The 12,138-nt window shown below is 33.4% G+C and overlaps 1 protein-coding gene and 1 pseudogene across 1 annotated transcript in view; one reads left to right on the plus strand and one right to left on the minus strand.

The window, feature by feature from the left end:
- ARHGAP15 (Rho GTPase activating protein 15) overlaps nt 1-12,138 on the plus strand; it is a 588,346-nt gene that overhangs the window by 385,501 nt on the left and 190,707 nt on the right. The gene's annotated exons all lie outside the window — the stretch shown is intronic.
- Nucleotides 6,461-6,579, minus strand: LOC120597394 (uncharacterized; annotated as a pseudogene).

The following is a 12,138-nucleotide window of genomic DNA, read 5'->3' on the forward strand; positions in this document are numbered from 1 at the left end:
ATCAGCTGGGTAATGTTTTGCGTAGAGGAGAAAAAGTTAAAAGAATTCTTAAAATTCCATATTTTTTAATTAACTCCCACAAATTCTCATTACCAAAACAAAAACAAACAAAAAAAAGTTTCAGTGCCTGTTTAACCAACATTGTTGGAGATTGCACAGAAATACTATTTTGTGAAAAATCACCTTCCTTTTAAAGGTGTTTGAAGTCTCTTTTCTACTATTTCTGACATGCATAGCATATAAGAATGAAAACAAAACCCTCATACTCACAGTCCTGAATTACTTATTGTCATTGTCCTATTTGACAGGATGGCAAGCTTTTTACTTGTCAAATAGCAAATTTTTAGTTCCATATTTATCACAGGATTTTATAACTAATGTTGGTAGGTAACAAGGTTAAAATTGGAAGTAATTGGAAACCCTGAAACCATGAGAAGACAATTACAAACCAGTTAGTGAAATTTCTCACAGAGGAAAAACATGGGGTCTGAACAAGTACAACTCCAGATAATGACATATTTTGCATACCCATTTAGCCCCTTCCTTTTTTTCTTTATTAGGTGGTTGTGTTAATACACACTGTCCCCTTGAACACTATGTCTGACTTCCAATACTCTTCTCCTGGAAAACCTGCCTAAGGAATATTATTTATACCTTAGTTTGAAGTTCAGATACCCTTATAACTCTTCTGAGTATTACCTCGAGTATAGTTGTTTTAAAACATATCAATAATTTAGCATTAAATGGCTTTGTCTCCTGTTAGAGCATTTTCAAGCACCATGGAAAAAAAGGTTTTGTTTTGTTTTGTTTTGTTTTATTTTGTTTTGTTTGATAAAGCAAAGAGAAGAAAAGGGAGTCATACTGACACCTCTAAAAGCATGATGTGTTCTCGAGCTTAGTACCTTCCTCCTCTCTAGGGGTTTTGCTTGTAGCACACTTTGCTCTAAACCTGGACAAAATAAGGTCATTATTTTCTTTTGATATTTCAACCTATGAATTAATAGAAATGCATTTGTGTCTAGGGATGGTCTTTGATAAGATAAGTCTTGGTTAAGATATATTTTAAAACTTGAAATTAGGTTGGGAATCTAAGACCTCGTGAGTCAGGTCCATAGGCCGATAAACTTTACACCGAGTTACTGGGGAGATTTAAGGCCACCGGGGATATTTAAGATGAGAGGTGTCCGATGGAGCCAGTGGTCTATACACAGGCAGCTCTACGTACAGTGCAGAAGTAGAAAAATGGTGCAGTGGGAGATGTCCATCCCCAAGATTGTATTTTCTGTAGACCTTAACCAGAAAGAAGACAGGCCTAGTTTTCAGAGATCTCATGATTCTAAGGAAGAATGGTGTGTCTCTTCAGTGTTTTATTCTCTAGAGCAAAGCTCTATATGGATTTATGTAAGTTAGGCTCTTGAGCCTCAGTTTAGAGCATTACACTCGCCTAAAAGAAAAATCATTGTATAAGCTGTCCCTGAAGAAAGATAGATTATTTATTACACTTTCCATATGATGGAAATTATTATGATGATAAGAATAAATCATGTTTAAGAATAAATTGTGTGTTTAATCAAATTGAAAAATGTACCTCTTCTCTAAATCTGTAAGTGAAAATAGCAGGAAATCCAGGCAGGGTGAGCATTTGGAGAATAGCAACTACCCTTTTGAATTAGCTTGAAACTGATATGGTACACCCACTCCCTCTTTTTTTTCCCTCTCCCATTAGGTATTATACTTGATCTCTCATCCTGCATCTCTTCTTCTCCTGCTTCCTACACAAGTGAAGTCTTGCTGTATTTGCCTTCTTTTTAGCTAAACTGCTTTCAGAATAGGATCTAATAGATTAATTCACATGAAAGTGTACACAATTAGGAAGGTTTGATGTGAAAGACCCCCATGGCATTTAAAGGCAATAATATTCTAATTGCAGAATTGTAGACATAAGCAAAACTGTATAAAAGGCATATTTTAAGATAGAATTATCTTCCCAAAACTTGTGAAAAAAATACCACAAATATAGCCTTTAAATTAATGTTAAGACTACCCCTGGAGACTGATGGCATAAAGTCCATGTCTTCAAATTGATAGTCTTTCATTTCTACCTTCCCTAGCACTTCAAAGGTCAACTGTAGTGATCATGGATTTTTAAATATTTTTCTCAAAATTCAAAATCTGACGGCCCTTGGGGAAGTGGGAAAATAGAGATAACTCTTTATTTAAATTTAATGCAATGGAAAACATTAAACATATTTCTAACTTAGTTTCTGACCATTTAGAAAATCAAATATGTAAGGTAGACACTCAGTAAATATTGTATTAATGGACATATGTAACACACCTTAGTTTAACATACCTCCTTTCCATAACAACAGATCAGGAAGAAATGATAGATGCTAAATATCTAATGATAGATGTTAATTATGTGTATGTATGGACACACAAATATTTCAGTAATACTTTTGATGTAGATCTATGTGAAAATCATCCAGGAGCAGGAAATCTGGTTTGTATTACACCAGTGCTGGATGAGTTTAAATAAGGGAACAATTGGTATTGGAATGCCTTTTTTACTCAAATAATGTTTGAGTAATTAGAGTGTAAGCAATTCTTTCCTAGATGGTTAACAGTCCTCAAGTAGTCAAAAATGAAGCTGAGAAGATAGGTCTCTCCTACACCATTTAAGCAAAACCTTTGCCTAATCTTTCTAGTTATAACCTAATAATAGAAATTAAGAAAGTCAACCTTAATGCTAGTGCTGGGCTTTTATCCATACATTTCTTTTTGTATGAGTCTGAAAATCATGAATGACAATTGCAGAAATTTTCCAGGAATAGTTCGAGCTTCTAATTAGAAAAAATGATCATGTCTTTTTAGCTCTTTTCCAGAACCTTTTATTTGTATTGCATAACCTGGGTATAATTTGTCTAATAATGGGATCATTTGTACAATATTTAAATTTTGAGATTTCTACTATGTCTCATAAAGATTTGGAATCTGATCTTAAAACATCTTTCAGCTAAATTAGAGATATAAAATAGAACATTCAAGGACACAGTAGATAGATGATAATCACCCAACTTTTTTCAAATGGGCCTATGAAAACATAAAATGTCAAAATTTTTTAAAAATATAATCTATGGCATAATTTTTTGGTAATAAAATAAATATCATTATTATCATTTATTTTCATGAGTATATACACATATTGTAAAATAGTTGTGAAATTAATAAAATAATAAATAAAATCAGAATCATTTTTATAATCCCACTATACATAATCACTGTTAACATAGCAGTGTATTGTAGACATGTTATATATAATTATATCTATCTATTATAATATTGTAATATGATATTATAATACAACACAACATATAACACAATATCATTATATTATCTATATATGTATATACTGATAACATGTATTGTTTATTTTGAGATATAAGTAAAATTGAATATATCATAAGGGTTGTTTCCTTCTAAAGTTGGCTACAGGGTATATATATCAATCTGAGTGTGTTGCTCAGATGTGTTGTATATGTGAAAATATTTTTTAAAATGTAGGTGTCATTGCCACTAACACATGAATTTGGGTGCAGGAGTCACTTTTAGTGCCTCAAAACAATGCCGGTGCTATGGCTCCATAATATCGAGACTGCATTCTTCTCTTCAATGTATCCCCAAAGCCTAGCACATTTTTGCTACATAGTAAGTACTTAATCAATATGGGTTCAACTGCATAGAGAGTTGGAGTTCACCAACTCAAGGGCTTTCCATCCAGAATATATTGGAATTTTTCATTCTTTCCCTTTAACCATGATTTAGCCTAGGTTCATCTGTCAAACAGGGAGGATTATGCACTAGTCCCATCTTTCTGTTTAGCAGTATTAACAATACCCACGTGATATTCTCTCCTGTATTCTCTAAAAGAAAACAATAATCTTCTTTGTGTTTCCTTGTTAAAGAAAGCTCAGTCTTTTCAGTCTCATTCACTGTCATGGTCAGGAGCATCTTCTTTGACTAGGAAAGAGTCTAATGACACCAGAATATGTCAATAGTTTGGGAGAGCATCAAAAAGCTGAAAAGATCTATATAGGACTTTGCTGATGCTTAATATGTTCAAATAGGTTTGTAGGCTATTTTGCCTCCGTACTTCTGTGTCTGGAATTCTGCTTGCCTGACTCAATTTAGAAGCAGCAGCCAGATAAGTCTCACTCTCACCTGAATGCTCAGCAGAGCAAGCCTTCAAAACCCTCCAGGAAGTGGCTAGCCCAAGGACCTGAATTAGAAGCACTTCCCCAAAAAGAAGATCAAAAGTTATGCTCCACCAACACGGAGACACTGAGAAATGGTTGAATGTGTTCTAAATTAAACTGCCCTGGTGGTGAGCAGAGATCTGCCAAAATCTTTCAATTAATCACTTTTACCTTCAGGGCAGAGTTAGGCCTGAGAGTATTTCAATAGGTTTTTATTGGAACAGGGTTATTTCAGATATTAAACTATGTTGCACAAAGTAAAAATAATGTTATTTTTAAGTTGCTACTCTTGTTAAATAAAAGTTGGCAAGCATTCTTGGGGTCTGTATTGTGTCTGTGTATTTGTGTATGTGTGTGGCTTTTTCCTGTGCCATAAACCTCACTCATTTAAAAAAGTGAACAGCAATGAGTTAGGTGGTAAATATATTCATACAATCATTTTCATTAATAATATGTCATAAATAATGGAAGAAAGGTTTTAAGTGTATAATTTTCTACAATACAATTGAGATATTTTTCCTACATCTTCAGCAGTAAGTTAATTAGAATCACCTGTATTTCCTTGGGTGGACACCAAATGGATTGCAAACAAAAACAGATTAAAATAGCTGCTAGAGCTCATGGCATACAGATGACAAGATTCACAAAAAAGGACAACAAGGCACTGAAAATGTTCGCTTTTCAAACAGTTTTAGAGGATATTTAGCTCTTGCAACTTCTCTGTAAAAGCTGCTTGTAAGTGTTTTGCTGAAAGGCTAGAATAGCTTTGTTTCTGATCCCTTGATGAGTGAGAGAAATGTTTAAGAAAGATCATTTTACAGAGAGATTCGGGCTGAAATGCGATGACTATGATTCAAGCCAAGCCAAAAATTACAGTTCAGAATGAAAGGGGAGGTACGTGGTTTGGGAATCCATTTTCCCACATTCCTGAATCTCAATCATCCCAGCCAATGTTTTAAAAAAAAATCCAATGGAAAACAATGAGGTCACTTTGTTTAGATATTTTTTAAAATAGAGGTGGAGGGATTGAAAAGAACGAGAGCAAATGTATGAATTTTAAATCAGTATCTACTTCATGTAGGATGAGACCAAAGGCTCAACTTTGTGAAACTATTATGACTTCATCATAAAAGGAGCCATTTTTCAGTATTTTCTTTTTGTTTGTATTGGTAAGCCTTTTATTCCATGTCTTTAACTTATGAAAGAGTTGTTGCTAAAATTTTAAAAAGAAATGTGTGTATGTGGGCATACTTTACAGATTACTGTTCCCTAGGTTGCAGCCTTTCCTTCGGAAGAGAATCTTCAGGTTGTGCTGGCCTGTTTGCTTCCAAATTACCAGATGATAGTGGCTGACAAAATTCGACTTTCGATTCTCGATACTTTTACTTATTTTTAAAAAACACTCTGAGCAAGTCACAATACCAAGAGAATGATTTATTCACACCTACATGATCACAGCATAGCATAACAATAAAATTCACATATAAGAGATTCTCAGAAAATGATATGAGACAAACCAAATACACTTCTAACTGCAGTGTTTTCCAGGCACTTGAAGTTTTCCTTGAAGACAAGAACTCTCACTTGATAATTAGAATCATTGACCAATATTTGTCTTCAAGACTAAGATTTTGAAAAAAGAAGAAACATATTAGAGAATTTATCAAAGACTGTTTCTTGTTTCTTTGGTTCCCACTTTTTAGAAATTATTTCAGTTGCTTATCTTTAGTCTTATGAAATCAAGAGTATTAGGTTTCCAAGTGAAATTTCACAGGCAAACTCAAGGTCTTTCTGAGATGCTTTTTATTTTGAGATATTTCCTAATGATCCTAAGACTGGTATAATTCTATGAATTATATTTGCTATCATTCTGCAGGCTTCATACTGTTAGGCCTCAAATTCTTATCTGAGTTTAGACAGATATGTAAGAATCAATGTATAAGAAATAAGGAACCACACATGTGATAATATCCTTAGACTCTCATTTTACCTAGGTATTAAGTAGAGTCTACAAATGGTTTCCATCTATATCATACTAGCCACATTGAAACTTGTTTTCCTCTCATCTTTTCCCTTAGTCTCTTATCATTAGTAATCCGTAAATTAAAAAGCATTTTTTTTTTTTTAGGCGAGGCAACCCTTGGTTGACCTCACAGATTGCAAGGACCCTGTCAGCTTACAATCTCTTATTTTTTTATTTTTTATGCCTACAGCTTCTGGTCTTCCTAGGTGGTCTCCCATCCAAGTACTAACCAGGCCTCACCCTGCTTAGCTTCCGAGATCAGACGGGACTGGGCTTGTTCAGGGCGGCATGGGCATAGACTAAAAGGGATAATTTTAAAGGCAGTTGATCCAGTAGTAAGTCTGAATGGAACATAAGTTGAATTAAATATATAGAAGTTATATGCAAAAATAAGCCTGATACAGAAAAGAATCATAGCAAATGGAAACTAAGATCTAGCCCTCGGTACTAGCGTCGGTTTTCATAGGACTTTTCATATATACTACTATTTACATTTCTGGATTCTAGTGTTGTAGATAAGTATCTCCAATTATGAGATAGTGAAATATTATGGCAAGAACTAAATATAAATATAAGGGATTGGGAGAGGATTCAACAATGAGGAATGATAGTGCACCTTGAAGAAAGATGGCTTTTGTCTTCCTAGTAACTTTTAAAGAATTCAGTGTAATTTGCTTCTACTTATTGATGTGTCCAATACCTTTCTTAAAAAGAATTGTAGAAATAGGAAACTAATGCAATAAGTGTTTTTTTTTAAATTCTAACAATGTAAACTCAATACAAGAATATTTAATAATAGTTAAAAGCAAGATAGCCAGCCCTTTCCCCCCATACTCATTCCCTGATTACTAGTGCTATAGATCTTTTCAAGGTCTGAGTGCTACAGTAATCACTAAGAAATAAAACCAGTAATGCTCTTAACAGTTCAAGATATTTTGTCCTTTCCCTCTCCCAGTTTTAAATTTGTCTTCCCAGGTGCTCAAATAAGACAAAGCTTGTAAAGAGGTAAAGACTGAGCCAAATAGCAAATATGAGATGATAGATAATAGATGATGACAGATGGATGATAGATAGATAGATAGATAGATAGACAGACAGACAGACAGACAGGTACATAGATAGTATTTTTGATTAGGAATCTTAATGATTTTATTTTCTTGTATAACAGATTAAAGTAATTGAAGATGAGGGTGATAATTACCTTAACGATTCAAATAGTAAAAAGCCCTTGAAGAGAAACCAATATCCCTCTTTCTGATCCAAGATTCTCTATGTTCGATACCATTTTGTCTTTAGTCCTATATATCATTTTCTTTACTTGGTGCTCTTTCCATTTTAGGATAATTTAAATCTGGAATTTGCCCTGACCTAGAACACTGGCTATATAAACAATATAAAATGGTTCATTTATTAGCATACTAAGCCATTTTCTCAGAAATAAAATTTAAAAAGCACCCTTCTCTTAGGAACCTCTTTCAATTTTAAATTTTTTAGAAATAATTTTAGCAGCAAACATGTGTCATTTTCACTTCTTATAAAGATAAAATTTTTCTCTTCTATATGAATGTACTATAAAATATTTGATAGATGAAAAATTAATCCATATAATCCACAATTGACTAATCAAAAATGGACAGTTACCCAAATGAAACAAATAAAACTAATGAAGGGAAGGGAAATTGAAGATAAGTATCTTGATATTGTTTTTAAAAGAAATAGAAAACTTGTTGCCACAATTGTCTCTACGCAACAAGAATTTATAGCAGAGATGCAAGGATGGTAGGACAAACTACCAAATCGAGATGAAAACTGTAAAGAAAGGACTAGTTAAACAAATGAAAGGGAAAAATGTAACAATCTCAGTAATAAAGGAAACATTAGAAAAAGCATAAAATGCAACCCATATTAACATATTCTCCCAACATTAGAATTTAAAATATTTATAATTTAATCCCAGGACATTTAGATCCCAGATGCCAATAAAGAAAATTATTATATGGCAATATCTTCATAATGTAATGAAACTTTTCAATATTAAAAAGCCTATCTTTATAAAAAAAAAAAAAAACAATGCAACCCCCCTTTAAGTAGGCAGACAGACAGAAAACATGCCTGATTCTCTTTCCTCAAAAAAAAAAAAAAAACCAATGAAATAATAGAAAAGATATGTTGGAAAAATATACATAATGGTGCTGAAAACAGAAAAGGTGCCATCAGCAGATCAGAAATAGAAATTCCAGGAAGACAGAAAGCAGATGGGATAAAACAAGTGAAATTAGAGCAGAAGAAACACCATATTTAGGCACAGTACTTTCCAGGGATGTCCTAGAGAGAATATCATAACTTGGGGTTGACAAATAAAAAGAGCAAAAATTGACAAGAGGATGGTAAAGAATGTAACTTACTAAATAATGGAGCTGGAATCTGACACATAGGAGAGCTGAGTCCTTCTCCATTTATCCTGCACAGAGGAAGGACCTGCAGCAACTGCTTGAACCTGAGTCAAGTTCTACAAAGACAAATGAGAGGATGTTGCTACCTGAGAATAGAGGTGGTAGAGAACGAGGTATCTCAAATCCTCTACAACAGATACTGGATATGAGAGCTTTGCCTAGGAGCAAAGTATTTAAAGTATTCCATATCCAAAATTAAGTTCTCTTTACTTTGTTAACTGAAGAATCTCTAGGCTACTATTTCCTCACCATCCACTCATTCTACAGGAAACCCTCGTTCAGCCTGTCCATTTAAAATTGAAGCCGGTTTGGGGAGGGGAGGCTAATAATGCGAGCTGTGTTTTAATACAGAAATATCCATGACTACCACTACCATTTATTCTAATAAAGTTGGTCTTTTAACCATAAGAGTAATCTGATATTTGAACAATATTCATCTTAAAGAAGTTCTAGATGAAGAAAAAAGAGACAGCAGAGAGAAGGACATATTAAGTAAATGATATGAGAAAATGTTTTCTGATTGAAAGAGCCTAGATCTAGGTATATATGAGTGAAATTTTACTTCCACAAGTTTAAAGAGAAAATATTTTTTTAATCTAGAAAGTAAAAGCAATTTACCAACAAAGCATCAAAAATCAGTTTGATATCAGACTTAACAGCAGCGATGCTAGAAAATAATGGAACATTATTTTTCCAAAGTAAAAGATCATGAAAAGAAGTATTTATTCAAAACAACAATTAATTATGAAGCAAAAGAAAACAGTTATTGAGATTGAAGAAGGAAAACTTACCAATTACATACTTTTATGAAAAAAGAACACTTAAAAATAAATCCAAGAAAGAATAAGTAAAATACAAGAAAGGAGCAGTAGCTGACTCTGTCCTAGAACTTCGAGGTCCAATATGGTAGTCATAAGCCACATGTGGTTGTTATTTAAAATTAAATAAAATAAAAATTTAGTTTCTCAGTTACATTAACCACATTTCGAATGCTCAGCAACCAGCCATATGTGACCAGTGACTACTGGTTTCGACAGTTAATATATAGAGCATTTCTATCATCACGGAAAGTTCTGCTGGGCAGTGTTTAATTTAGAAAAAAACAAAAGAACCTAGAAAAAAGGAAGATGAAAAAAGTCACACTAGACCTTGACTTTTGAGAGGTCTCTTTTGTGAAAAAAAAAATTGTAATGTTGATTCCAATTACACTACTTTAAAAAAAATACTGACTAATATTAGCCCACAGATAAGTCACAAAATATAAAGAATAAAGTAAAATGTTCTAAACTTTGAGAGTATAAAAAATAACAAGAAATAAAAATTGGAAGTGACGAGAAAGAAACGGAGAAGGAAGAATAAATGTACTAAGTTCCTTATTTTTTAATAGCAAAAGGTAATTTAATATATTAAGAAATAAAAATAGACAAATGTAATGAATAATAACAAATAGAGGGTATATAAATAAGTGGTAGGAACTATCACTAAACTCTTTAACTTTTCTAATAGGAAAATTACAAAAAAAATTCAAAGTTAATAAATTAATAAACAGAAATATGACACCATAACATAAAATGAGTAACAACAAGAACTAAAACAGAACTTTTAACAGTGATTGTCTTTGAACAACAGGACGGAGTAGGAACTTAGTTTCATTGTATACTCTTCTGTATGGTTTAATTTTCATTTTTACCAGTGATGTACATTGTCCCTATGATTTTAAAAATTCTATTTAAAATGGTTATTATGAAGTTATAAATTTTTAATAGAATAAAATTATACTTGTTTGATAATTAGAATTATGTCAGCCATTTTCTAAGGTAACCATTCTTCAAGGACGGGCATCTCACAAGACATTAGTAATAAAGTTGGCAATAGATACAGCATAAATACCAGCCATCGAGACAGAGTAGAAATGAAACTTAGAGTTTCGAATTATAGCCTGCACTCTCAGTCATTGAATTTAAAGTGTATGAACAGATAAATTAGCAATAGAAGATTAGAGGAAATGCTTTAATTTAGAGGAGGAAATTTATGCCATTCAGAATGGCATAAAACATCCTCTCATATTCAGCTCTGAACCCAACCAGGATCTTCAGAAAAACTGAGAAGGAAATGTGAAACAATGTTTGGGGGTAGTCTGGGTGTTCCTGTGCTCAAGGTTCTTGCCAGAGGGAGAAGCACAAGACCCAAAGTATTGGGAGAATGACTGTTCTTGCGGTAGCTCTGGCCTCCTAGGAATTAGGAAGTGCCATAAATCTCCAGAGAGGGACTGTTTGTGCAAAATTCCCAGCCCACATTTCAGACTCCAGAGACTCAGATGCATTTTTTTTGTTGTTATGTTCCAGAAAAACAAGCAGCAAATTGGGGGCACATCTCTCAACCAGGCTCAAAGTCCACATCTCCATGATTTATTCAGAATGCTACCTAATCCACAGTTTGCAACATTTTTAACCGGCTCATCTGCATTGTTAAAAAATGTCCATCTTTTGGTAGATAAGCCATTCAACTCTGGAAATAGTGCTTGTCTCTTAGATTTCTTTTTGGAAAGTGTCTGAGATTTATGGTGGGAATTATTCATGACAGCTGCATTCTTTCCACTGGGTTTAGACCACCGTTTGGTCTAACAACTTCTAATTGTGTGTCTATCCTAGTCTAAGCTTCTTCAGAAGAAAAAGGGGACGTGGTGGGTAGGGGTAATTTCGAAAATCCCCTACAGCAATACTGGTGATTCTTGTCAATAGTAAACACTATTTGGAAACTTCAGAAGGTCAGCTGATGACTTAGTTTCATCCTGTTCCCAAAGTATTTTTAGCATAACAGGCAAAATTCCTGTCAGCATTCATGGTCACGGTATTTTCTTGAAAGAAGTACCTCTCAAAGTGTTTTTTCTCCAAACATCACCAGAGTACAACATGGATACCTTGAAGACATTGCTCATTTAAAAATCATAAGAGGTCTAATTATATTTCCAAAATAAGTAGTTTCCAATCCAGCAAGGATAATGTGGTCATGAAAGGATGTCCAAATCTACCAATTTACATTGGTTTGATCTGGCATAATTTTTAAAGTTCTTGGAGCAAAAGGAGGATGGCACGTGAATCAAGTTGGGTAATATTTCCAGGACTTTGGGTTTGCCATTCTGTGAACAATTCAGGGGAAAGCTAATCAACTTCAAGACTGTTCCTATATAATTTATAACTGCTAAAATTCACTGATATGTTCCAGATTATTTTGCAAAATGTAATACCCTCCTTTTTAATATGTACTTTGTCATTTTCACTCTATTTATGTAATTTAAAAAATATGATAGCAGGGGAGCAGCAGCCATTCAAAGCAAAAGCCACTAATGTCAGAGATTGTTATCCTTCACAAGATAAATTGTATTGATATCTCTGAATCTAAAGAG

The sequence above is a fragment of the Pteropus medius genome, unplaced genomic scaffold (assembly GCF_902729225.1).
Source record: "Pteropus medius unplaced genomic scaffold, Ma_sr-lr_union100, whole genome shotgun sequence".
Taxonomy (NCBI): domain Eukaryota; kingdom Metazoa; phylum Chordata; class Mammalia; order Chiroptera; family Pteropodidae; genus Pteropus; species Pteropus medius.